Here is a 26,930-nt window from a genome sequence, read left to right as displayed (position 1 = left end):
AAAAGGATGTGCACAAGGTATATCCTAGTGTTAGTTGTTATTCTGTGTGTTATTTACCTAGGAGGCCCTATTGTGCATGAGACAGCAACTATTTGCCAGAGTATTTATAGCTGCAACCAAAGCGTTATCACAGGGAACAGGAGACTATGAGTCCTGCTAGCTAATTACACCATCAGCTGGACTGAGGCACACTTTTGCGAGGAGCAAAGACAATGCCTGAAAGGACTCATGTAGGGATTATTGACTGTCCTCTTTCTGTTGGGAAAACGAAAAGTTATCTCTAGTGAGCTACTGAGATACATTAAACCCCCCACGGACACCCTACCCCTCACAATGCCTGAGCTTACTACACTTAGTGTTACACACCCCAAATATGACACTCTGTGCATTGTTAGTTACCTCACATTCTTGGCAGTCATCACTAGCACTCAGGCAGATGGCACTACTATCAGTACTGTCTCCGGTACAACCAGCACTCCTGCAAAACGCAAACCTACTATACCAGAACTGCCAACTACAGAGCTACTGAAGGCATGGACACCAAAGGAAGTGGACCCTGAGAGGAATCTCCCTCTCTACTGGACTGATGAGACCCTATAAAGTAATGTTGTTTCTAACATCATTTTGTCAGAAATATTCACAGTCTTACATATGCCTGGAATTCAGGATGTGATCAGTACAGAGCTAGGGTAGCCCCATATCATCCTAATAAGATATATATGCTGGTAACCAATGACTCAGTTAATACTAAAAGGTTTGAGAAAAAGCCATTGAAATGTTATTTCTCAGAAGTTTGGACCAATAAGACAGATACCTTGGTAATATACTCCACACACTAGAGGCCACCTAGCTACATACATCAGATGGCATTTAAGCTACTAACAGGGGATGTGTTTCAAACAGTTTTTACTTTACATCCTTTTGATGGTGATATGTCTATGAACATGATGCTATGAAGAGCATTCCTCTCCATGGTTGTTAAAAATAGTTGGGATGATGACAACAGGATAACTTATAATGAGTCTCCAGAAGCAATGCAAGGGAAGGATTATGAATTTAGTGAATCAGTCACCACCACTGAATCTGTAGATCCATGCAATCCAATGAGTTGGACTGCATGTAATAAAGGGAATATGTAAAGCCTAAACTGGTGGAAAAAGGAGTTCCAGCCCTACCAATTCCATCGGGAAATATATGCCTCAAGACTTTAAAGGACAACATACAGAATGAGGGTGAGTTCTTAAGGAATTCAAGTGGTAGTACTCTACGGCTGTGTGTAGTGGAATTTCCCAACCTACCATTTTCTGGACACTTAGGGTATTATAATGATGAGGTATCGCCTTCTGTGAATACTTCCCTGGAGAACTGGCCCTCATGAGAACAGCAGATGAAAATCATGACTCTAGGTGTACATCCTTATCAGATGCCATTAGTCTTAACAGATACTGGGCCACAACCATGGCAATCCAATGCCCCTAAGAAAAGTAAGTTGTGGGAGTCGGGTTGTAGCGCAGCGGGTTAAGCGCAGGTGGCGCAAAGCACAAGGACAGGCATAAGGATCCCGGTTCGAACCCTAGCTCCCCACCTGCAGGGGAGTCGCTTCACAGGCAGTGAAGCAGGTCTGCAGGTGTCTATCTTTCTCTCCTCCTCTCTGTCTTCCCCTCCTCTCTCCATTTCTCTCTGTCCTATCCAACAACAATGAAAACAATAATAATAACTACAACAATAAAACAACAAGGGCAACAAAAGGGAATAAATAAATATTTTTTAAAAATTATATAAAAAAAAGAAAGCTAAGTTGTATTGTTCACCACAGGGAGCTACCCACACTTGTTATGTTGTACCAGGGTACCATAAAGGCAAGAGAGAGAAACCCTTATGGCTCTTAAATTACTGGCCGCATAACCGTAAGGGAAAGGCAATTAATTATTATAATCAAACTGGAGATATGTGATGTTGAGGAATTATTCTGATGCAGTCTCCGCCCCCAGGTTTTACCACGCCCCGCGTTATCCTAGCAGTGCCCCCTTCAACCAATCCTGCCCCCACACGTCACCCCTGGTTGTCGCCCAATAAAAGCTCCCTCACCCCCCCTCGCTCTCTCTGGGCTCTCGGCTCCCTCTCTCTCTCTCTCTCTGGACTCCTTCGGGTCACGCTCTCTCTCTCTCTGCATGGTGACGTAGTGGGGACGGCCATTGTCGGCTGACTCCATGTGGCCTGAGCCACCCCCCCATCCTATAATAAAGATTCGTGTATCCCACTTACTCCAGACCTCCTCTTTCTTTCTTCTCTGCGGTGCAGCCCGACACCTGGCAACAACAACAGATATGAATATCACCACAGGATCTCTATTAAGTAACTTTAAGAAAACTAACAAGTTAGCACACCGACATAACACCTCCAGCACACTATACCTATACTATCTATCTGACACCTCTGGCCTATGATAGCTAAACCTATCCCATTAGTTTTGAACATCCAATATATTATATTAATGTAATGTTGCCTGGATGCCGACACAATCAATTCATAAATATAAGGAATTTCTGGTAGGACCTGTTCAAGATAGCAAAAGTACAGCATACAATTTGATATTTTCCTTTATAGATTGTCTTCAGATTCGTAACACCCATACCTTTACCAGAAGGTGTATACCCTCCTATACTATGATTGAGGGTTGTGATTTTGGAATTAATGCTGACAGCTCAGAAATCCCAATACTGTGGGATATTAATGCCACAGAAGGCACCATAGAATTTAGGGAAGACATCTCACTCTCCCAGATAACTCCATCCATATAAGGCAAGCATTTAATTTCACAGGATATAAAAGTAGACAGTATCAGAAACTGGTGTTACCCATTTCTAAATTCACACTAGCAGGATGTGATCTGGACCATAGCTCAGTCAGACCTAGGTAGCACATTAAGGAGGCAGATAATAAGCCACTATAGTGGTGGAAATCATGGAACCTTATCATGAAAGGAGTCCATGAGATACAACATACAGGACTACCATATTATTTTTATTATATACTGCCGGGATAGCCTGAGGGTGCTTCTTCCCGAGCTAGTGCTCTCTGGGTTGGAGAGAACTCAACTGGAGCCGATCTAGGCTGCTGCGTGGGAGAGGGATCAGGAACTCGTGCCGCACTAACTTCGCAGGAGATACACTCTGGAACTCTCGGAGCCGGAAAGCAATTTCCAAGTGTCTTTAGTCAGAAGAGCAGCTGTTTTTATACTCTCCAAGTAGGGTGGAAACAGGATGTGATATAGAGAGGGTGGAGAGAAAAGTGACTGGTGAAAATCAGAGTGTGACAAGGAGGGGGCAGAGCAGGCGAGAATCCTATCACTGAATCACCAATGCCCTGGAGGGAGTGCTTTATGTAAATGTAAAAGTGATTTATGTAAATAGACCAAAGCTTTGAATGGGATTAAATCTATCCCTATATAGGCATATGGTTAAGCAGAAGCCAGGGGGAGCTGGCATACTATCCAACAATATACTACCTCCCATTAAGACGGACTTTGGACACCACATATCACATGTAATACCTCTTAAAGAGGCAGAGTTTGGACCTCAAATATGGCATATGTCTGATTGGACAGCACAGAAACCCAAACAGGATATGACCAATTTATTCACTCAACCATGGGATGTAGTGTACTATACACCAATGAATTTCCAGACTTGTAACTTAACCCATAGAGCATACATAGTGGATAGAGGAACTCTTACACATAAGAAAGGAAATACTACGGAATAGATCTATTTCAAGACTGCTCATTACCCTAGAGGATGGTTAATTCCACCAAAAGGAAACCTAGATTTAACCAGAGCCCCCATGGCAGTACCCAACCTGAAATTACCTGTAACTATGATACTAACACCACGTGTCAGGACAATACAGATTTCCTTTCCTCTTACAGCCTTTACTCCTCCTGGGAAGTATGGCAAAAATATTCCTAGGAGTAGCTTACAATACTCCTCCCCGCAACGGATGGGAAGGAAACCTTTACTGTTCCTAGCAGCAGGAGCATTTATGGCTGGAACAATAGTTGGAGGCATATTGGGAGGTGGTATTGCAGCCACCCTAATGCAGCCCCTTAGAGCAGACATAGCTAATTTGGAGAGACTGAATAAGGACTCAGTCAGAGGCATCCATGCATTATCTACAGCATTGGATTCTAAGCATATAATTATCAATACCATGCAGACTGAGATGAAGGCAGTGGAGGAGACTTACCAACAAGAATACAATAGGACACTGTCATTGATAGGGGAGAATCACAATCTAGTGATGTGTCAGATGTACACTTCTACACTCCAGGAGCTAGAAAGACAACTAAATACTTTATTCACCACTGGAATTGGGAGAAGGACTAGAGAATTTCAAACTAGACTGAATCCCGAGGGTGAATCTTCGTGTGAAGATGGAATATGTAGACTAAGTTTGCTGTAAATATTCTTGGATAATACTTATGTAGCCGATCACACCCAGGTTGTTCCTCAACCCTGGAGTAATGAATGGGTTATACCTGTGGACCATTTCTTGTGCACAGATCTGAATACTACTAACACATCAATGTATATACCTGTGGAGGAGTACCTGCAATGAAGACCAAACTTATTTACACATAAAGGCCTCCCCAAGGTAAAATTGGCAACCACAAATTTAGCAAAGGCACTAGTGCCAAAAATGCTTAAGGAATTGGGTGATTGCACCTTTTTAATACGTACAGATGTGCCCACTCAACTAGTGTGCACTTATTTAAATAAAACCTCCTTGGAAGAAGTAAGCATGATTTATAATTTGACAAAGGGGTGTTATATAGCAACCAATTATTCAGAAGCTACAGCGCATAACTGCTGGGAAATTGTGCAGATGCAGTCACGTTAATGCCACCCTGATCACCACTCTACACTATGAAGAGCATTATTTTGATACCACCAAACCATCTGACTTTAAATTAGAATGGGAAAATTACAACCATTTTATTAAAACTGCTAATGAAATATGGGGTATTGCCACAAGGAAAGAGAAACAGGAACAGCTGCTCAAGGCAAAGATCCATGATGCACATGAAACTGTGGGAGTTTTACAACCCAACACCTTTATACACAGATCCACTAGTAAGCTATTAAGAGATGCTCATTTGGGGATATTCTGGCCTGAGCTGTGCAACTTGATTTTCTGTGTATACATATTTGTGATTGGTGATATTGGGTGAAAGAGATGTTTTGGATCACCTGTGTAATTGTTATTCTTCACTGACAGTCAGAGTTTGCATTCCAGTGTGCCACTGTTGCTGGGGCCATGTCTATCAGGTCTCAAAGATATGGCAGGAAAGAAAATCTGTGGGACTCCGGGTGGAAGTGTGATCTGGGAACATGGAGTAATCAATTTTGGTTTTTCTATAATTGTTACAAAACGCATTTTGAAGGCTTACTGTTTTGTTTCATATATGAATATCCAATGTCCAATCTAGACTCTGTAGAAACATTTTTCCTAATGAAATTCGTTGCCAATTTTGTACATATAAATACAATATTATGTTTTGGAAAACTTACTCAAAGCCAGGGCCAGAAGATGAAGACCAGTTGGTCACTCTAGCACACCATCTGATAGGGCATGACCCATTAAATCCTAAGAAATGTGTACACAGGGACCCTCTAGTACAGACAGCAACCTGGGCAGCAGGATTGTGAGCCTGTTACACAGGTAAAGGATCATATACACAGTATTTCTTATTTTATACATGTTAATTAGGCAACCAGAGGGCACATTCACATTCCTGGAAGGAGACTGGAACTCTAGACACCCCCCACCAGACAAGGCCTATCAGTCCACAACCTTAGAATCACACACAGCTCGTATGATCTTAAAGCCTCTTATCGAGGAATGTATTCACCAATACATAGTTCAGAGTTATTGGAGGGAATGTAAAACATTGCACCTCAGGCAAGCGCAGGCACAGCGAGCTGGTATATGGGACGGCCCAGTTTTCTCTCATGCTCCCCCTAGACCCTTGGACCTTTCGGGCTTTCTAGGCCCTTGGAAACAAGGGGATGGAATGTCACAAACAAAAATATTCAAGCATTCAGTTAAGTGTCCCTTACATATACCATATGAAGAAAACACGACCCCTTCAACACAAGGGCTGAGACCTCGGATTCCTGAACAAATATGTTATAACTTATGCCCAAACTTAGAATAGAATAATATTAATGTATAAGGAGTGTGAACCTAGTGCTGTGACTTATGCCCAAACTTAGAACAGAATAATATTAATGTATAAGGAGTGTAAACCTAGTGTTGTGACTTATGCCCAAACTTAGACTAGAATAATATTAATGTATAAGGAGTGTGAACCTAGTGTTGTGACTTATGCCCAAATTTATACTAGAATAATATTAATGTATAAGGACTGTGAACCTAGAATAATACTAAAAAGTGTGTACTTGAAACAATAATATGTATTTGAAACAATTATATGTACTGGAAACAATAAAATGTACTTGAAACAATATGTACTTGAAATAATAATATGTACATATTATTATTATGTGTACATATAATAATAATATGTGCCGGGATAGCCTGAGGGTGCTTCTTCCCGAGCTAGTGCTCTCTGGGTTGGAGAGAACTCAACTGGAGCCGATCTAGGCTGCTGCGTGGGAGAGGGATCAGGAACTCGTGCCGCACTAACTTCACAGGAGATACACTCTGGAACCCTCGGAGCCAGAAAACAATTTCCAAGTGTCTTTAATCAGAAGAGCAGCTGTTTTTATACTCTCCAAGTAGGGTGGAAACAGGATGTGACATGCAGAGGGTGGAGCGAAAAGTGACTGGTGGAAGATCAGGGTGTGACAAGGAGAGGGGGCAGAGCAGGTGAGAATTCTACCACTAAACCACCAATGCCCTGGAGGGAGTGTGGTGCTTTATGTAAATGTAAAAGTGATTTATGTAAGTAGACCGCTTTGAATGGGATCAAACCAATCCCTATATTGGCATACCGGTGCTTGGTTAAGCAGAAGCCAGGGGGAGCTGGCATACTACCCAACATCCATGAAATAATAAGTGTGTACTTAAGACATATATAAGAAGTGTGAGAATATTAAGTGTGAAAGTATTCCTTGGAGTGTGTAATGTTTAAATAGGCTGGAAATATTAGGATAAGTTGTTTCAGTTTAGAGTGTTTGTTACAGTTAAAGTGAATATTCAAGTGTGAGAATATTATCTTGAGTTTGAAATGTTAAAATGCTTGAGTGATGAAACATTGTTAAAAGTAAAGTGCTAAAATACTCTTGAGTTTTAAGTGACAAAGTAAAGTGAAAGATAAAATTTAGAACCTTGGCCCCCAAATCCTGCAGGCCTGCATAGATAAGTCCCATGTAGGATAAACACCCTGAAATGGCCCTGCACCATTGTAAGATAAAGTCCAGTGCAGAGCAATCTTTATGCGGCCTCCTTAGTTCTTTGAAATGCCCCTGCAGGCCGGCATAAGATAAAGTCTTGTGCAGGGCAAGCTCAATGTGGCCCCTGAGTTCTCTGAAATGTCCCTTACACCAGCATAAGATAAAGTCCTGTGCAGGGTAGGCCTACATCTGTATCGCCTGATAAAGTTAGACCTACATGTCAGGAAAACCCCAATTCTCATTGGCTGGAAATGACCTAAGCCCCACCCCAGCCTAGCTCAGGGACAAAAGCCCCAGACTTTTGGACATGGATGGCAACTTTTGAAGTGCCTGATAGTCTGTAAGTTCAGAAGTCCCATCCAGCATATCCCATGGCAATCAACACAGCGAAGGTCATGGAGGTATCTGCAGATTACTGGCCCAGACCCAGGAAGGAACCAGCTACTTGGACCAGAACCGGACCAGATTGGACCAGAACCAGAACAGATCTGGACCAGACCCAGGACCCATCCGGACCAGACCCAGGACCCATCTTGACCAGAACTCTGCCTGGACCAGCTTCATCAACTCGAGGACATTATTTGTTGTGACCTTACCTGTGCACCTACCTGTCTTATACTGAGGAGGTATTTGGGATACATAATTGTATAAGAATTTGACGTCAGGATATTAAGAATTTTAAACTGCATTTCAATAACCTATTTTAATGTAAGAGGGTGATGTTAGAGTGTAACATGTTGTTAGAGCGCCATCTAGAGTCAATAAATGAGTACTGCAGCAGAATTCTTTACCCTATTTAAGTAATTAATTAATAGTAGGGCATTTTCCCATCTATGCTCACAACAATTTCTAAAGCTGTGAAGACCTCCCACATTTAGTACTAGTATTACATAAGAGTAAAATGTCTTAGAAATATTTCTAATTCTTTCTGCCTGTTTTCAAAGCAGTTTGTAAAAATTGATAGAAAGTTGCACAGAAGGGTGGGGGTAGATAGCACAGTGGTTATGCAAAGAGACTCTCATGCCTGAGGTTCTGAAGTCCCAGGTTCAATCCCTACACTACCATAAGCCAAGGATGAGCAGTGCTCTAGTAATAAAAAAGAAAGAAGAAAGAAAAAAAGAAAGAAAGTAGCACAGAAAAGGGCCATGTTCGTATGAACAGTGTCAGGGAATATGATCATAGCTGGTGGGGGGTAATACTGGAAAAATTAGTCAGAAGAAACTGTCCAGAGACAGTTCAAAGTGTCCAAAGCTATGAAAGGACTAGAGAGCAAGTTGAGAGGACAGAGCACACAGCTGACTTTTCTAAGAATGCGGCAGTCTGCGATATGGGTCATGGCAATGACCACATCTCTGTGACATGAAGCCGCCAGCAGTGTGCTCGCACCTCTGTGTGTCTGACACAACAGTCACTAACTGCAGTGGCTGCCGAGTTCTCAGAACCTCATCAGCTCAAATGCTTCTGCCTGAAGTGTCAACCAAATGCCAGACTTTGACAATTATGCCAGGTATTGTTTTCAATGTCTAAAGCTATAAAATCGGCCGATGGTTTCAAATTAATGACATGTTGAGATGGTAAGTATTTGCACGAAGTGGGCTGAATCGATAGTTAAAATTCATTGGTGTCTTGCAGCAAAGGAAAAGACTTTGGTGTGGAGGGCAGGGCTCTGGTCCTGGAACATGAGGCAGAGGAGGACTTAGTGGGGGTCGGACTGCTATGTGGAAAACTGAGCATGTTACATATGTACAAACTATTGTATTTTACTGTCGACTGTAAACCAATAGTACCCCAATAAAGATACTTAAAAAAATAGTTAAAATTCATTCAAGCAATTTTTTTTTTAGTTCCTTCCTGTGAGCACTAGCAAACTTTAGACTCATGCAGGGACTGACAGCTATATTATCCTTTATTGGTGAGGCCGGGTAGTGGCGCGCCAAACAGAGGTGACATGGAACAGTGCTGGGGCCTTGGGTCTCAGTCCTTCTTTATCCGTATCCCCTTCTGCAGAGGAAGCTTCACAGGCGGAAAGACAAGGCGGCAGTGTCTCTCTCCTGCTCTCCCCCCACCCCGGGTAGATCGTCCTTCCCTTTGATTTTTGTTTTTAATATTTTATTTATTGGGTGCAGCGGCTTAAGCGCAGGTGGCGCAAAGCACAAGGACCGGCATGAGGATCCCGGTTTGAGCCCCCAACTCCCCACCAGCAGGGGAGTCACTTCATAGGCGGTAAGGCAGGTCTGCAAGTGTCTGTCTTTCTCCCCCTTCTCTGTCTTCTCCTCCTCTCTCCATTTCTCTCTATCCTATCCAACAACAACATTAATGACAACAATAATAATAATGACAGCAGGGGCAACAAAGTGGGGAAAAAAATGGCCTCCAGGAGCAGTGGATTCATAGTGAAGGTACTGAGCCGCATGGATAACCCTGGAGGCAAAAAAAAAAAAAAAATCCTATTTATTAATGAGAAAGACAGGAGGAGGAGGAGAAAGAACCAGACATCACTCTGGCACATGTGCTGCCAGGGATCCAACTCAGGACCTCATGCTTGAGAGTCCAAAGCCCCATCACTGCGCCACCTCCTGGACACTCCCTTTGCGTTTCTATCTCTATCCACAAATATAACATTTGGGGAAGTCGAATCAGCTACTAATCATTTTATTTCTGCGAGCACAATTCCAGAGGCTTAGAAGAAGATGAACAAACCTCTCTGATGCCAAGGCCTGGCCCAGACCAGCAGCATGGTGAGGGCCACTGTTACTCCATATTGTCTAAGGCAGCCAAGAAATACCTCATAATCCAACTGCTGCAGTACAGCTGCACTTTACCCTTGAAAAACCAGTCTCAACATTCTACCTATCAGGAGTAGTTCTGTAAACGGAGGTCATGATAGCCCCGAAACCCAAAATCTGCAGAACTGACAAAAACTGCTAGGGACTGTGGTAAAAATTCCCTGACAAACAGGTCTGTACTTTCAGTAACCCCCTAAGTTCCCCACCCCCCCAAATTTCCCCTCCTGATGTGGATAAAAATAATCTGTCTGCGTCTCTTCAGGGCTCACATGCCACTATTGGGAAGAGCATGTGGTCCAGGCTTAAGTTTGTTTCAATAAAGGCTCTTTGCTTTTACATGTGATTCTGGCCTCCTCTCTGCAGGAACGGGATTTAAAAATCTGGGCATAACATTTGGGGGCTCCCCCGGGATCCCTCCTCCTGGAAGAGAGAACGCCTGAATTTCTGAGCCTACAGACCGGTCCAATAACTATGAGGTAATGCCGGGCTAGCTTTGCAGGCAGGAGACAGATGACCACAGACTCATGGCTAAATTGTACACAGTATCTCTTTATTCATGTGAAATGCAGCACAATCTAATCCGTCTAAACTATACTACAATCACAATCCTGTCCTTATATATGTACTTGTCAAGTAGGGTGGAAACAGGATGTGACATAGAGAGGGTGGAGCGAAAAGTGACTGGTGCAAATCAGAGTGTACTACAAGAGGGGGCGGAGCAAAAAGACATCGTGAACCAGTGGGGATTAAACCAATGCCCTGCCTGCAGGCCAGTGCTTCGTTAACTGTGGCTATGTAAATAGAATACAGTGTTAAGCAGGGGGGATTAAACCAGTGAAACAGAAGGGGTTTTAGAAGCAGAATTAGAAGCATGACCAACAAGGTAAATTTTGTGCTGTATTGTCTTGTCCTTGTCTATTACTAACTTTGTAGATGAATGGCCCGCGTGTTAAGGTGGATGCTGGGTGACACCTCTGGGCCAGGATTGCTGGGAGATGTCCCAGATCCTGTTGTAGGGGACTGGGTCCCCCTCATCAATTTGGATTGGGACAGTGGGTCGCTCCCCATCTAGTGATGGTGTGCCACTGTTGTTCCATCTGGATGGTCTCTGGAAGAAGCGAGGCCATTTGGTTTTAAGTTTGTTTGTTATTTGTGTGCCTCTTTTTGTTTCACTTTTTATCCTGCAGGAATCCAGGATCATGGGATAAAAACCATCAATCCCACTAACCATGGTCTTAGATTATTTCAAAGAATTTAAATAATTTGAGTTTAAGTGTTACATAATTTGAGTTTAAGTGTTACATGCATCACCCCCACACACACCTTTCCCTTTTAAAGGAGGGTGAATTTCAAGCTTGGTCATCTCAGAGCGACTGGGCCAGACTTGGTACCGGCCTGAAATCACTCAGCTGAGGTTTGTCTTGTCTTTTAGGTCGTCTCTATGTTAAGTCTGAGTAATAGCCTTATTTTCACTCTCAAAATTAAAAATAAATTCCTTTTATTTCAGTCCTTGGTCCTCTTAGGCTTCTCGTAAAGAGAAGCAGAAGGAATTTGTTTCTTCCTCTTTTTTTTTTTCTTCCTTTTTTTTTTCCTTCCTTTTTTTTTTTTTCCTAGGGCTAGTTAAGGCTGTCCTGGAAGCCATAGACCAGAGGAAGAAATCCTGGTGTATGAATGTGAGATGTTTTGTCTTGAAAAACTGTGTGAGTGAAGATGGCTCAGCTAAGACAGTGCAGATCTGAATTTGTGTTCGACCAGATATGTTGCTAAGTTGTGTGCCTGTACTGGTTTAAAGCTGTTCTTTTCCCCTAAGCAATCAGCTCCAGACATCTAAGAGATACTATATGTCTTGGTAATAAAAGTTTTCTCCTCCTGTGTGCTACAGACTACATGTTTATATGTGTGTTTTAAGTTTGGTTTTATGGCCTGAGAAACATTAATTTTACGTTTACAAGTGTAAGTAGCTTTGAAGCTGCATTCTTATCAGACAAAGTTTAAAAAAAAAAGGAGTTTCCAACACAGTTCTTATGTGTTAATATAAAGGTAAAATTAATTTGCTAAGGTAAGTGAAAAATTGAAGTAAAAGTCTAAATATTTAATGTGACAATTCTTCATCTCCAAGTTGAAATGCAAATTATCTATGTATTTAGCTGAAAAAGTCTGGGACATTTTGGAGGGCCCCCAAAATGCCCTGTGAACTGTTTTGTGGAAATTGGTCCACAGAAAATTTGGCATTTGTCTGGCACTGGAGATGTCCTGAGAAGCACTGTCACTAATGTGTGTTAACTCTCTAAGTAACTGGAGTTTTTTTTAAAGCTTAAAGTAAAATTTAGTTAAACTAAATTTGTTTTGGAGATCCTGGCTTACAGGAATTGCTACAGGAGGTTAAAAAGATAACCTTTAAATTTATCTTCTTTAAAAATTCAAACAGAGCTTCTCAAGTTAGGTATCACACACCGAAGATGTGTCTCTAACTTGTGTCTCTAACTTCACACAGGTGACAAATGGCAGAAAAGTTACTGATATGTAAAAGTTTTCAAATACCTTCTCAACAAAAAAAGTAGAACTGGCCTGGGTGAGTGAAAAATAACATAATGGTTATATTAACGATTTTCTTGCCTGAGGCTTTTGCTCTGGTTTTCCTCTTTATATCTTTCTGCTTTTAAAAAATTATCTGGTTTGTTTTAAGACACTGTCAGTAATTTATTCTTGAGAAATTAAGTTGGTACATGGTTTTTCTGGTCTGCTAAAAGATTGGATGTTTAGCAAATCCTGATTTAACAAAATTATTTAGTCTAAAATTGTTATTTTACGGTGATATAAAAGCAAAAGATTGTTTTGAACATTAGCTGTGAGGTTTATTTTAGCCTTTTAAGTTGTCATATCAGAGTTTTAGAGTGTAAAATCTATCAAGAGTTTTATACCCACCCTTACTCATAGCCACTCCAAGGGTGTGATAGCTTTCTAATGAGTAAATATCCTAACAGCAAACTAAGTTGTAATAAATATTGTGCTTAAACTATTTTAAAATCATGCTAAAGAAATGGTAATCATTTTGTCATGCCAGCATATTGGATATTGACTTTATATACTACTATTACACCTGTTTGTTAAAAAGGCCTTCTAAAATTACAGAAAGATATATGAGCCAATTCTAGTCATTGGATTATCAATTTTAGTAACTTCTAATTTGGTTTTGTGTATGTCTTGCTGGTCATAAATGAATAACTGCAGCTGTGACATCTCTTCAATAGTACTGCCAGTTTCTCCTATGGGATCTCCAAGGGTCAGTAAAATGCCCCACAAATCTCTCTAAGGTGAATAGAATGGCACTGAATTTGGCCTTTTGTTGCTCAAATCCTCCCCAGATATTAGAAGAAAGTTAACCTTGAGAAGAAAGAAAAAAAGCTGGGGCAGTGCCCAGAGGGAAGAGAAAAGTCAGAAAGATTAGGCTAAGGATAGAGAAAGATCAGTGACTTTACTGCAAAGAGAAAGGACACTAGAAGAAAGACTGTTTTTATCAACAAGCCTTTTAGACTGCTTGTGGATGAACTTAAAGGAATAAGCTGGGGAGTGTGACCCAAAAACCTGGGCCATGACACAGACCTGTTGCCTATTTGTCAAATATTGGGCCCAGTGGCTGCTGGATGGCCAAAATGCCTAAGGACAACCTGTGGCACTACTGGTAAAGAAAGCAAAGAAAGCAGACAAGCTAACACTGGGGCAAGTCAAATGCCCACCTAATTCACTACCAAGCTCTGTTCCTAGACCAGCCACGAGTGAAGTTCAGTGCCGCCACCAGCCTGAACCCTGCCACCATGATGTCGGAGACAGATCCTGAGGCTCCCCCACAAAAGCATGACTGCCAAGAGGTATGCCTTCACTACATGGCATGTGCATGGAACATGCGGGGAAAGAGGATTCCTGACCTCCACTGGGAAGGAGATCCAGAACAAGGACCAGATACTGAACCTACTGGAGGCTGCATGGACCCTGAAAGAAGCCGTGCATGATCCATTGTCCTGGACATCAGAAAAGAAACTGGAGGGCAGATGAAGCCACTTGCACAACTACACAGCAAGCAGGACCAGCCTTGGCATTGATTCTACCAGACCCCTGCTTCCAAAGGACCCTGGATACAGTAAGGAGAAAGATAAGATGGGCGGGAGATTAGGACTAGGGACTAAGAAAAGGTGAAAAGACATTAGTTTATCCAATAAAGTCTGAGGGGGAATGGATGGTGAGCAAGAAAATTTTAGATAAAATAGTGCCCAGGTGGAGAGTTCCCCCTCACCACTGTTTCTAGTAATGAGCTGGCATTCACTGCTACCATGTCTCAGTTAGTGGCCCAAGAAATGGGAACAAATTAGAAATTTCATTGTGTTAATGGGCCCCATAGCTCTGGGCAGGTAGAGAGGTAAATTAGACCCTGAAAGAGACTTTAACTAAATTAACCCTTGAAACTGGTGGGGGATGGGTATCGTTCCTGCCCCTGGCCCTTCTGAGAGTGTGCTGCTGGCCATTTGTAAACAAACTGTCTCCCTTTGAAATTGCTTTTGGCAGACCACTGCCTCTGATGCCTGTCATGAGAGCAGATGTTCTACTAACACTGGGGCAAGGGTATGCTTGTTTTTCCACAGAAGCAGATTCTCCCATTTAGAATTCTTGCAGTTGCAGTCAAAGGACCTGAGGAGACCTCCACCCGTGTCACAAAGCAGCTCACCTTACAGATACAACAGCTGATCCAGCAAAAGACTTCATCAACTCCCTCTAATGTAAATAGTAACAAAAAGATTTTTAGATTTTAAAATTGATGATGAGATATAAAAGATTTAATGATGCTTAGGGTAAATTTTCTGTTATTCCCTTTCCTCCTTGTACTAAATTTTAAGAGAGATAATTTGACTTGAGAGTGTATAGATAAAACTAAAAGAATGTTACAGAAAAGTTGTGAAAGTAAAAAAGAAACTGAAGTAAAATTAGAAATAGGCTCTGATAAATGAGGTTTAGTGTAAATAAGATGTGTGGGCAAAAGTAAGTAAACTTGTGTGGGTAAGAGTAAGTGATTATGTGGGTAAGAGTAAGTGAAAATTCCTTGGCTGGGGGTTGGTGAATTTCCATATGTGTGGCAGTTGGCCAGAGAGGACTCCCCATGCTGTGCAGCAGGATTTCTTTAGGTGGGTTAAGATGGGTTAAAAAAAAAAAAAAAGCTGTTAGATTTAGCTATTCATACAGAAGGTCCGAGCAGGTAGATGATTACAAAAACCTGAAAAAGTGACATGAATTTTTGCCTCAACTGTATCTTGCTCACATCTTGAGAAACTGTACTTTACTTATGCACCTGCATTATTTTGAGAAACCTTATGTTTGAGAAAACTTATGCAGAACCAGTCATAGACCAAGAAACAGAAACAGACCCATGATTGGGCCTATTGACTCCCAAAAGAAAGGGGGGATGTGAGGGCCACTGTTACTCCATATTGTCTAAGGCAGCCAAGAAATACCTCATAATCCAACTGCTGCAGTACAGCTGCACTTTACTCTTGAAAAACCAGTCTCAAAGTTTCTACCTATCAGCAGTTTTATGAGCAGTTCTGTAAACGGAGGTCATGATAGCCCGAAACCCAAAATCTGCAGAACTGACAAAAACTGCTAGGGACTGTGGTCCCCCCAAGTTCCCCCTCCTGATGTGTTTAAAAATAATCTGCGTCGACTGGGAGTATGGACCGACCAGTCAACGCCCATGTTCAGCGGGGAAGCAATTACAGAAGCCAGACCTTCTACCTTCTGCAACCCACAATGACCCTGGGTCCATGCTCCCAGAGGGATAGAGAATGGGAAAGCTATCGGGGGGAGGGGGTGGGATATGGAGATTGGGCGGTGGGAATTGTGTGGAGTTGTACCCCTCCTACCCTATGGTTTTGTTAATTAATCCTTTCTTAAATAAAAAAAAAATTAAAAAAAATAAAAATAAAAATAAAAGTGGGCAAAAAAAAAAAAAAAAGAGAGAGACTAGATCCCTGCTCAGCACTGGTTGATGGTGGTGCTGGGGATTGAACCTGGGACCTTTGGTGCCTCAGGCATGAAAGTTTTTTTACATAGCCATTATGCTGTCTCCCCAGTCCCCTCCCCTCTTGTAAAAATAATAATAATAATAATAATCTGCGTCTCTTCAGGGCTCAAATGCCACTACTGGGAAGTGCATGTGGTCCAGGTTTAAGCCTGTTTCAATAAAGGATCTTTGCTTTTACATGTGATTCTAGCCTCCTCTCTGCGGGAACGGGATTTGAAAATCTGGGTCTAACAGGCATGGCAGCACGTGAGGCAGCCGCAGAGTCGCTGCACAAGACTCTGCAGCGGGACCAGCTCCAGCAGGCCAGTCCCGCCAGGCCCCGGGCAGGGCAGCGGGCAGCAGCTGCAGACACGCTTCCTGCAGCTGCACTGCCCCGCAGGCTCCGCGCACGCACTCGGGAACCGCAACCCCGCGCCTGCGCAGACCCGCCGGTCAGCCCGCCCGCCAGAACCCTGCCAGAGCCTACCCCAAATACCCTGCGCCCGCCCCAGCGGCTCACGCCGCGCCCCCGCGGGCCCCGCACCTCCCCGCAGCTCCGCGGGCCCCAAAGCGGGGTGAGGGGAAGCGGGACCCAGACCAGCAGGAAGGCGGCGCAGAATGACCGGAGGCGAGGCTGGCGCACCTCCCCGACACACGCAGAGCCCCAGGTCTTTAAAGCCGGTCACGCCAAGGCCTCGCCTGGCTCCCGCCGCCACCCGACACCCGCGGATGCGACTGACCTGACGCCGCCATGCAACCGGCTCTGCAGAGCCAGACTCCCAGCTACAGCAACACAAACCTGCCGCCCAGCTGCGCGTGTGCAGGACCCCGCTGGCGCCGCTTGGCCTGACCGGAAGAAGAAGACGGAGAAGAGCCGTGCAAACTACAATTCCCAGCAGCCCGTGCGGCTGGCCTCAGCTGACGGTCCGGAAACAGATGCCTCTGCCCTGGAGCCCAGTGCTGCCTCTCTAGCCTGGTGGTTCAGGGTCGGCTTCTTGTGTTTTTTTTTTTTTTTTTTTTTTTTAAGAAAGGATAAATTAACAAAACCATAGGGTAGAACTCCACACAGTTCCCACCACCCAATCTCCATGTCCCACCCCCTCCCCTGATAGCTTTCCCATTCTCTATCCCTCTGGGAGCATGGACCCAGGGTCACTGTGGGTTGCAGAAGGTGAAAGGTCTGGCTTCTGTAATTGCTTCCCCGCTGAACATGGGCGTTGACTGGTCGGTCCATACTCCCAGTCTGCCTCTCTCTTTCCCTAGTAGGGTGGGTCTCTGGGGAAGCGGAGCTCCAGGATGCATTGGTGGGGTCTTCAGTCCAGGGAAGCCTGGCCGGCATCATGTTGTTAGAAGCAGTAACTTTAGAATTGCTTTAAGTAAAATTTTAAGCATGAGTTGTAAGTATAGTTGCTTTTCTGCCTGCAGTGGAAAATTCCTGTAAAAAGGGGGGCTAGACAAAACCCACACACCAAGATGTAAGCCACCTGTTGTTTGTCTTAAAGAGAATAGCTAGCCTAACCAAGTCCTTGAAACCCAACCATTGCTCAAGGTCGAGGGAGCTGATAGTCCGGTGGTCTTGGCTGACAACGAGAAAGTGTGGTAACCCTATTTTGCATAAAGGCTTGAAATTAGACAATTCTTATAGGCTGCTTAGAGCATTACAATGTCTGAAATGATTAGATCCTACGTTTTCTGTAAAATGCTATTGAGTGTGTGATAGAATTCTGGTTTTGCATATTCCCCACTCAAGATGTACTCTAGAATCCTATAACTTGTGTGGTTTGAGCCTTGTTCATGGTCGAGCTTGGTAGACTAACATCAGTCACCACTCGGCCTGGATTGCAATTCGTAAATAAACATCTTTTGCTTCCTTGCAGTAAATGGAGATTTGATTTTTGCTCTGTAACACATGTTAGCATCTGGAACCTGGTGGCTGAAAAGAGAGTTAACATACAAAACCAAACAAATTGTTGAGCAATCATGGACCCAAAGGTTGGAATAGTGGAGAGGAAGTGTTGGGGTACTCACTGCAAACTCTAGTGTACTGCTTTCAGGTATATATTTTGCAGTAGTTTATGGATACATGTGAACATAGGCTCTCTCTCACAGAACCTGGTGTATATCTAGGTTTTGGGACTTTATTAGAAAGTGAACCACCTGGGATGGAATTAGAGAATACTATGAAAGGAAAGGTCTCACCCAAGTAATGAAGCTGAAGGGTTGTCATTCCACATGTGAAGTCTCTGGACACAGTCTGAGCTGAAGCATGTTGCGTTGATTAGGTTGCGATCAGCAGATGCAATATTATTTGATATGGATTGGGAGAGGCATGCGGGAAAGTGGGCCCTATCCAAGGGTTCCAGGACTGGGGGAAGTAGGGGCTCTATAGTGGAGATTTGAGGTTCCTGCTGTCTTAGGGTTCAAAAAGACAATGGATAGTTAATGTTATCATCACATTACTTGGTAATTGGGTTAACTTTGAAAAGTCCTTTTGTTAGGGTTTGCTGTACAGTACCCAGTATCTTGTATATAGCTGTGCTATGGTTGCTTCTGATCTACTTGGTCTAGGTTTTTGAGAGAGTCCGCATATCAAACACACAGCCTATATATTAAAAAGACTCAGTCTGTGTTTTAAAAACTTCGAGACATACAATTAATTTTCCCCCTCTCATATTAATTAACTAGTGATTTATATGACTACACTTTACTAGGAGTGTACATAAACACCATTCCCACCACCAAAAGACTGTGTCCCATCCCACCCACCCACCGCCACCAGCCCAGGAAGCCGCATGTCTACCCCTTACCACAGGGTTTTTACTTCGGTGCCCTACTTTCAATCTAGTCAGATCCTGCTTTTTGTTTCCCTTTCAGATCTTCTTTCTCAGCTTCTGTTGATAAGTGGGATCATTCCATACTCATCTTTATCTTTCTGACTTAGCTCACTTAACATAATTCCTTCTAGCTCTGTCCAAGATGGGTCAGAGAAGGTGGGTTCATTGTTCTTGATAGTTGTATAGTATTCCATTGTGTATATATACCACAGCTTTCTCAGCCACTCATCTGTTGTTGAGCACCTGGGTTGCTTCCAGGTTTTAGCTATTATGAATTGTGCTGCTATGAACATAGGAGTGCACACCTCTTTTTGGTTGGGGGTTATGGAGTCCTTGGGTTATGACCCCAGGAGAGGAATTACTAGGTCATATAGAAGGTCCATGTCTAGCATTGTGAGAGTTTTCTAGACTGCTCTCCACAGAGGCTGGACCAATTTACATTCCCACCAGCAATACAAAAGGGTTCCTCTGTCCCCACAACCTCTCCAGCATTTGTTGCTGCTGTCCTTTTTCATGTATGCCATTCTTACAGGAGTGAGGTGGTATCTCAGTGTTGTCTTAATTTGCATTTCTCTGACAAAAAGTTACCTAGAGCAGTTTTTCATGTTTGTTAGCCTTTTGGATCTCCTCTGAGGTGAATGTTTTGTTCATATCCTCTGCTCAGTTTTGGATGGGGTCATTTGATTTTTTGGTGCTAAGTTTGCTGAGCTTGTTATATATAATTTGGTGATTAGTTTCTTGTCTGATGTATGGCATGTGAAGATCTCCCATATTGTGAGGGGTCTCTTTGTTTAATAGTTTCTTTCTTTCTTTCTTTCTTTCTTTCTTTATTCCCTTTTGTTGCCCTTGTTTTTATTGTTGTAGTTGATATTATCATTGTTGGATAGAACAGAGAAAAATGGAGAGAGGAGGGGAACAGAGAGGGGGAGAGAAAGACAGACAGACACCTGCAGACCTGCTTCACCACCTGTGAAGCAACTCCCCTGCAGGTGGGGAGCCGGGGGCTTGAACCAGGATCCTTCCACAGGTCCTTGCACTTTGCGCTATGTGTGCTTAACCCACTGCACTACCACCCAGCTTCCCTGTTTAATAGTTTCTTTGGCTGTACAGAAGCTTTTCAATTTGATGTAGTCCCATTGGTTTGTTTCTGCTTTAGTCTTTCTTGCAATTGTGTTTATTTCATCAAAGATGTCCTTGAGGTGTAGGTGGGAAAGTGTTTTACCAAAGTTTTCCTCTAAGTATTTGATTATTTCTGGTCTAACATCCAGGTCTTTGATGCATTTGGAGTTGATTATTGTTTCCGGCAAGATAAGGTGGTTCAATTTCATTCTTCTGCATGTTTCAACCCAGTTTTCCCAGCACCATTTATTGAAGAGAGCCTCCTTCTTCCATTTAATGCTTTGGGCCCCCTTATCAAAGATTAGATTTCCATAAGTGTGGGGATTTATTTTCAGGCTTTCAATTCTGTTCCACTGGTCTGTGTGCCTATTTTTGTTCCAGTACTATGCCGTTTTGATGATGATGGCTTTATAATATAGTTTGAGATCTGGGAGTGTGATGCCTCCATTTCTGTTTCTTTTCCTCAAGATGGTTTTGGCAATTCTAGGTGTTTTCAGGTTCCAGATAAATGATTGTAGTGTTTGTTCTATTCTCTTAAAGAAGCTTAGTGGAACTTTGATGGGTATTGCATTAAATTTATATATGGCTCTGGGGAGAATATTCATTTTGATTTATGCTTCCAATCCATGAGCATGGGATGTCTTTTCATTTCTTGGTATCAGTTTCTATTTCCTTGCGTAGTGACTCATAGTTTTCAGTATACAAGTTTTTCACTTCTTTGGTCAACTTTATTCCTAGGTATTTTATTGATTTTGCTGAAACAGTAAATGGGAGTGCTTTCTGGATGTCTTCTTCAGATTTACTGTTTGCATAAAGAAATGCCACTGGTTTTTTTACATTGTTTTTGTAACCTGACACCTTACTATATTGCCTAATAACTTCCAGTAGTTTTCTGCTGGATTTTTTTATGTTATTCTATGTATACTATCATATCATCTGCAAATAGTGAGAGCTTGACTTCTTCCCTTCTAATCTGTATTCCTTTGATTTCTTTCTCTTGCCTGATTGCTATAGCAAGAACTTCCAATACTATGTTGAAGAGTAATGGTGACAGTGGACAGCCCTGTCTAGTCCCTGATCTGAGGGGGAATGCTTTCAGCTTCTGGCCATTGAGTATGATGTTGGCTGTAGGTTTGCTATATATAGATTCCACTATCTTGAGGAATTTCCCATCTATTCCCATTTTTTGTAGAGTTTTGAGCATGAATGGGTGTTGGATTTTGTCAAAGGCTTTCTCTGCATCTATTGAGAAAATCATGTGGTTTTTGGCTTTGCTTTTATTCATGTGGTGAATGACATTCATTGACTTATGGATGTTGACCCATCCTTGCATCCCTGGGATGAATCCCACTTGGTCGTGATGAACAATCATTTTGATGTGCTGCTGTATCCAGTTGGCCAAGATCTTGTTTAATATTTTGGCATCTATGTTCATCAGAGATATTGGTGTGTAGTTTTCCTTTTTTGTTGTGTCCCTATCAGCTTTTGGTATGAGGGTGATGTTGGCTTCATAGAAGGTGGAAGGGAGTATTCCTGTTTCTTCAATCTTATGGAAAAGTTTAAGAAGTATGGGCACTAACTGTTTCCTGAAAGTTTTGTAGAATTCGTGTGTGAAGCCATCTGGTCCAGAACTTTTGTTGTTGGGGAGATTATTAATAACGGTTTCAATTTCTTTGTCTGTGATTGGTGCATTTAGGTTTTGTAGTTCTTCTTGGTTCAGTTTTGGAAGGGCATATGTTTCTAGGAATTGTTCCATTTCTTCCAGATTCTCTAGCTTGGTGGCATACAGTCCTTCATAGAAGTTTCGCATGATTTTCTGGATTTCTGTGGTGTCAGTTGTGCTATCTCCTCCATTGTTTACAATTCTATTAATTTGAGTCTTCTCTCTTTTTTGTTTGGTGAGTCTGGCTAGGGGTTTGTCAATTTTGTTTAATCTTTCAAAGAACCAACATTTGGCTTCATTGATCTTTTGTATGGTTCTCTAATTTTCGATGTTGTTTATTTCTGCTCTAATTTTAGTGATTTCTGTCCTTCGGGTTGCTTTGGAGTTCCTTTGTTCTTCTTCCTCTAAGTCCTTGAGGTGTGCAGTAAAGTCGTTCATTTGAGCTTTTTCTTGTTGTTTAATATGTGATTGTATGTTTCCCTCAATACAGCTTTAGCTGTGTCCCAAATATTTTGATAGGTTGTGTCTTCATTTTCATTTGTTTCCAGGAACATTTGAGTTTCCTGCTTGAGTGACTCTCTGACCCAGTGGTTTTTAAGGAGTATGTTGTTTAGTTTCCAAATTCTGTGACTTTTAATAATTTTCTGTTTGCTTTTTAAATATTAGTTTTACTCCACTGTGGTCTGAGAAGATGCTTGGGATGATTTCAATGCTCTTGAATTTATTGATGCTGTCTTTGTGGCCTAACATGTGGTCTATCCTTGAGTATGTGTTATGTGGATTTGAAAAGAATGTGTATTCCAGTTTTTTGGGGTGAAGGACTCTGAAAATGTCCAAGAGGTCTAGTCTGTCAATCTCTTCATTTAATTCTCTTGTATCTTTGTTGATTCTCTGCTTTGTTGATCTAAATGTGAGAGTGGGGTATTAAAGCCTCCCACTTATTGTATTACTATTGATGTATTTTTTAAATTCTTTCAGTAGGTGCTTGATGTATTTAAATGGTACCTCATTGGGTGCATAGATGTTAATGATTGTTATGTCTTCTTGCTGATTGATCCTCTAATAATTATGTAATGTCCTTGCCTATCTTTATTACTTTAATTTAAAATCTATTGTGTCAGAGATGAGAATGGCTGTTCCTGTCTGATAGTTTTCCATCCTTTCACTTTAAGTCTGTGTTTATCTTGTTGTCAGATGGTATTCTTGCAAGCAGCATATGGTTGGGTTATGTTTTCTGATCCATCCCCCTACTCTGTGCCTTTTGATGGGTGAGTTTAAGCCGTTGACACTTATTGATATTATGGATTTAATGTATTGTACTGCCATTGTTCAACAAATTTTTGTTTGCTCTGATATATTGCATGTATTATAGTGATGTTCTTGTTTATAAGAGGTCTTTTAGAATCTCTTTCAGGGCCGGTTTGGTGATGGTTGCCTCCTTTAACTGTTGTCTGTCTGAGAAGGTTTTGATCCCTCCATCTAGTTTGAATGAAAGTCTAGCAGGATATATTATCCTTGGTTGAAACCCTTTTTCATTCGGGGCTCAGTAGATATCTTGCCATTCTCTTCTGGCTTTTAGAGTTTGAGTGGAGAAGTCTGCTGATAGTCTTATGGGTTTTCCCCGGTCTGTGACTTTTTGTTTCTCTCTTGCAGCTTTTAGGATCCTTTCTTTATCCTTACTTCTTCTCATTGTGACTATGATGTGTCTTGGTATCTTCAGGTCTGGGTTGATTCTGTTTGGAACTCTCTGGGCCTCTTGAATCTTGATGTCCTTTCTGTTATTCAGGTCTGGGAAGTTTTCTTCTATAATTTCCTCTAGAATGTTTCTTTCCCCTTCTTCTCTTTCTTCCTCTGGCAGGCCAATTATATGAATGTTACTTCTTTTGAGATCATCCCATATGTCTCTGTTGTTGTTTTCAGTGTCTCTCAATATCTTTTTGAGCTCGTTTACCTCTTTCTTAGTTTTCTCTAACTCATCTTCTGTCTGACTAGTTCTGTTTTCTGCTTCTGTTAGTCTGCTTCTGGCCCCGATGGTGATTTAATGAGAACAATATAAGCTGTTTGCTTTTTTTTTAATTTGTTTTTTATAATCTTTATTGGATAGGGACAGCCAAAAATCAAGAGGGAAGGGGGTGATAGAGAGGGAGAGAGACAGAGGTGACTTCACCCAGGCTTCACCACTTGTAAAGCTTTCCCCCTGCAGGTGGTGACCTGGATCTCAAATTCGGCTCCTTGCACATTGTAATACATGCAAGCTGTTTGCCTTATTTATTAATTTGATTTTATTTGTGTTTATTTTGGATCAAGAAAGAGAAATTGAGAGTAGGGGCTGGGTGATGGCACACCTGATTAATGCACCATGAATGCAAGGCTACACAGGGTGGTTGGGAGAATTATGGAACCAGAGAGAGCCATCTCCAGAGAAGATTCTCAATGACCTGGTGCCCACTTCACTGTGAAAAATATTTCTGTGGGTGGCACTAAAGAAGACACTGAAGAACACCATCAAAGGCATTATTCTGTACTCTAAGTTATTGAAATCATGACTGACTGGGGCAGTGGCAAAAGGAGAGGCTTTGCTTTTTTTTAAATATTTATTTATTCATTTCCCCTTTTTGTTGCCCTTGTTATTTTATTGTTGTAGTTATTATTGTTGTTGTTACTAAGTTGTCATTGGATAGGACAGAGAAATGGAGAGAGGAGGGGAAGACAGAGGGGGAGAGAAAGACAGACACCGCCTGTGAAACAACTCCCCTGTAGGTGGGGAGCCGGGGGCTCAAACCTGGGTCCTCACACCAGTCCTTGTGCTTTGCACTACCTGTTCTTAACGCACTGCGCTACCACCTGACTCCCGAGGCTTTGCTTTTGTAACCTTTGATGACCATGATTCTGCCGACAAGACTGTCATTCAGAAATAGCATACTGTGGGTGGCCACAACTCTGAAGCAAGGAAAGCCTTATCACAGCCAGAGATGGCTAGGCAAAGAAGATGAAGTGGTTCTGGAAACTTTGGTGGTGGCTTTGGTGGCAATGACAACTTTGGCCGAGGAGGAGACTTTAGTGGTTGAGGTGGCTTTGGTGGCAGCTGAGGTGGTGGCAATGGGGATGGCTACAATGGATTTGGCAATGATGGAAGTAATGTTGGAGGTGGAAGAAAACTTTGGAGGCCGAAGCTCTGGCCCCTATGGTGGTGGTAGCCAGTATTTTGCCAAACCAAGAAAAAAAGGTGGATATGATGGCTGCAAGAGCAGCTGTAGATATGGCAGCAGCAGAAAGTTTTAATCGACAGGAAACAAAGCTTAGCAGGAGAGCAGAGTCAGAGAAGTGACAGGGAAGTGACAAGTTACAACAGATTTGTGAACTGCCAAGCACAGGGGTGACAGGGCCTAGCTGCTACAAAGAAGACTTGTGTTAGACAATACTCTTGTGTATGGGAAAAAAAAAAACTTTGGAGAACTGTATTTGTGACTAATTGTGTAACAGGTTGTTTTAGTTTCTATTTGTGGGAAGTGTAAAGCATTCCAAGATAGGGTTTTAATGTAGATTTTTTAAAGGTTTTATTTATTTATTAATGAGAAACATAGGAAGAAAGAGAAAGAGCCAGACATCACTCTGGTATAAGTGCTGCCGGGGATTGAACTCAGGACCTCATGGTTGAGAGACGGCTGCTTTATCCACTGTGCCACCTCCCAGACCACATAATGTAGATTTTTTTTTCACCCATGCTGTTGATTGCTAAATGTAATAGTCTGATCATGATGCTGAATAAATGTGTCTTTAAAATAACAAAACACGGGAGTCAGGCAGTAGTGCAGCAGTTAAGTGTAGGTGGTGCAAAGCACAAGCACCAGTGAGAGGATCCCGGTTCAAGCCCCTGGCTCCACACTTGCAGGGGAGTTGCTTCACAAGCGGTTAAGCAGGTCTGCAGGTGTCTATCTTTCTCTCCCACTCTCCGTCTCCCCCTCCTCTCTTCATTTCTCTGTGTCCTATCCAACAAGGAAGACATCAGTAACTACAACAATAAAACAACAAGGGCAAAAACAAAGGGAAAATGAATAAATATTAAAGAAAACAACACTGTGCTACTGAATATAAATAAATATGAACACTGGACACAGCTGGCTCACACAGGAGAATTTGCCTTACTGTATATGAGATGTCAGGTCTGAGCACCCCACGGGAGCACCACAGGGAGGGAAAGTTACACTTGGGGTGGAGCAGTGTGGTGGAATTCCTCCTCTCGCTCAACCTCTCAGAAACATAAAACAGTCAACACATGAGTCCTGGGATCAGGCAAGCCCCAATTTTCTGGAGACACCCTCCCCCTGAAACCTGTTTTTAAATTTTTACTTATAAAAAAGAAACACTGAAAAAAACATAGGAAAAACAACTCCACACAATTTCCACCCCCAGAACTCTGTATCCCATCCCCTCCCTTGACAGCTTTTCTAGTCTTTATCCCTCTGGGAGTATGGAACAGGGTCATTGTGGGGTGCAGAAGGTGGGAGTTCTGGCTTCTGGAATTGCTTCCCTGCTAAACATGAGTGTTAACAGGTGGCACTATACTTCCAGCCTGTCTCTCCCTTTCCCTAGTGGGGCAGGGATCTGGGGAGGTGGGGCTCCAGGACACATTGGTGGGATCCTCTGCCCAGGGAAACTGGCATTATGGTAGCATCTGGAACCCAGGAGTTGACACATAAACCAAACAAATTGTTGACTATGAACCTAAAGTCTGGAATAGTGAGGAAGAAGATTTGGAGGTCTCCATTTAGCCTGGACACAGGTAAAGATTATTAAGGCCACGTAGAGCTTAATCCAAGCCTTACACATGACAAAAGGCAGCATGGCTTTAGTCTGACCTGGAGAGTCCAGCTGTGCTGAATGTCCTGCTAAGCTGGTACCAAAGCTGGTACCTTGTCAAGCAGCTCGCATGGTGGCACCTGCACCATCCTCATTCACATGTGGAAGTAGTGGTTCTGTAGATTCTCTTTGCAGGGGGAGTTGGGGACTTTGTGTCATTAGAATGAAAGTGGCAAGACATCATTGGAGATTTTTTTCTCT

General features: G+C 42.5%; 1 protein-coding gene and 1 pseudogene across 4 annotated transcripts in view; one reads left to right on the top strand and one right to left on the bottom strand.

The window, feature by feature from the left end:
* The window catches only part of LOC107523550 (zinc finger protein 709-like), a 596,771-nt gene that overhangs the window by 19,270 nt on the left and 550,571 nt on the right, over positions 1-26,930 (bottom strand). The window contains exon 2 of one of the 4 annotated variants that reach the window (XM_060206428.1): positions 16,994-17,052. The exons of the other annotated variants lie outside the window; for them this stretch is intronic. The gene's annotated coding sequence lies outside the window, so the exon portion shown is untranslated. The remainder of the gene's footprint in view (positions 1-16,993; positions 17,053-26,930) is intronic. 4 annotated transcript variants of the gene reach the window in all.
* LOC103127677 (heterogeneous nuclear ribonucleoprotein A1-like) lies at positions 23,627-25,452 on the top strand (annotated as a pseudogene).

Source organism: Erinaceus europaeus, chromosome 13 (assembly GCF_950295315.1).
Source record: "Erinaceus europaeus chromosome 13, mEriEur2.1, whole genome shotgun sequence".
In the NCBI taxonomy this organism is placed as follows: Eukaryota; Metazoa; Chordata; class Mammalia; order Eulipotyphla; family Erinaceidae; genus Erinaceus; species Erinaceus europaeus.
Note: the sequence above shows the minus strand (reverse complement) of the source record. Positions and strands in the feature narration are given on the sequence as shown.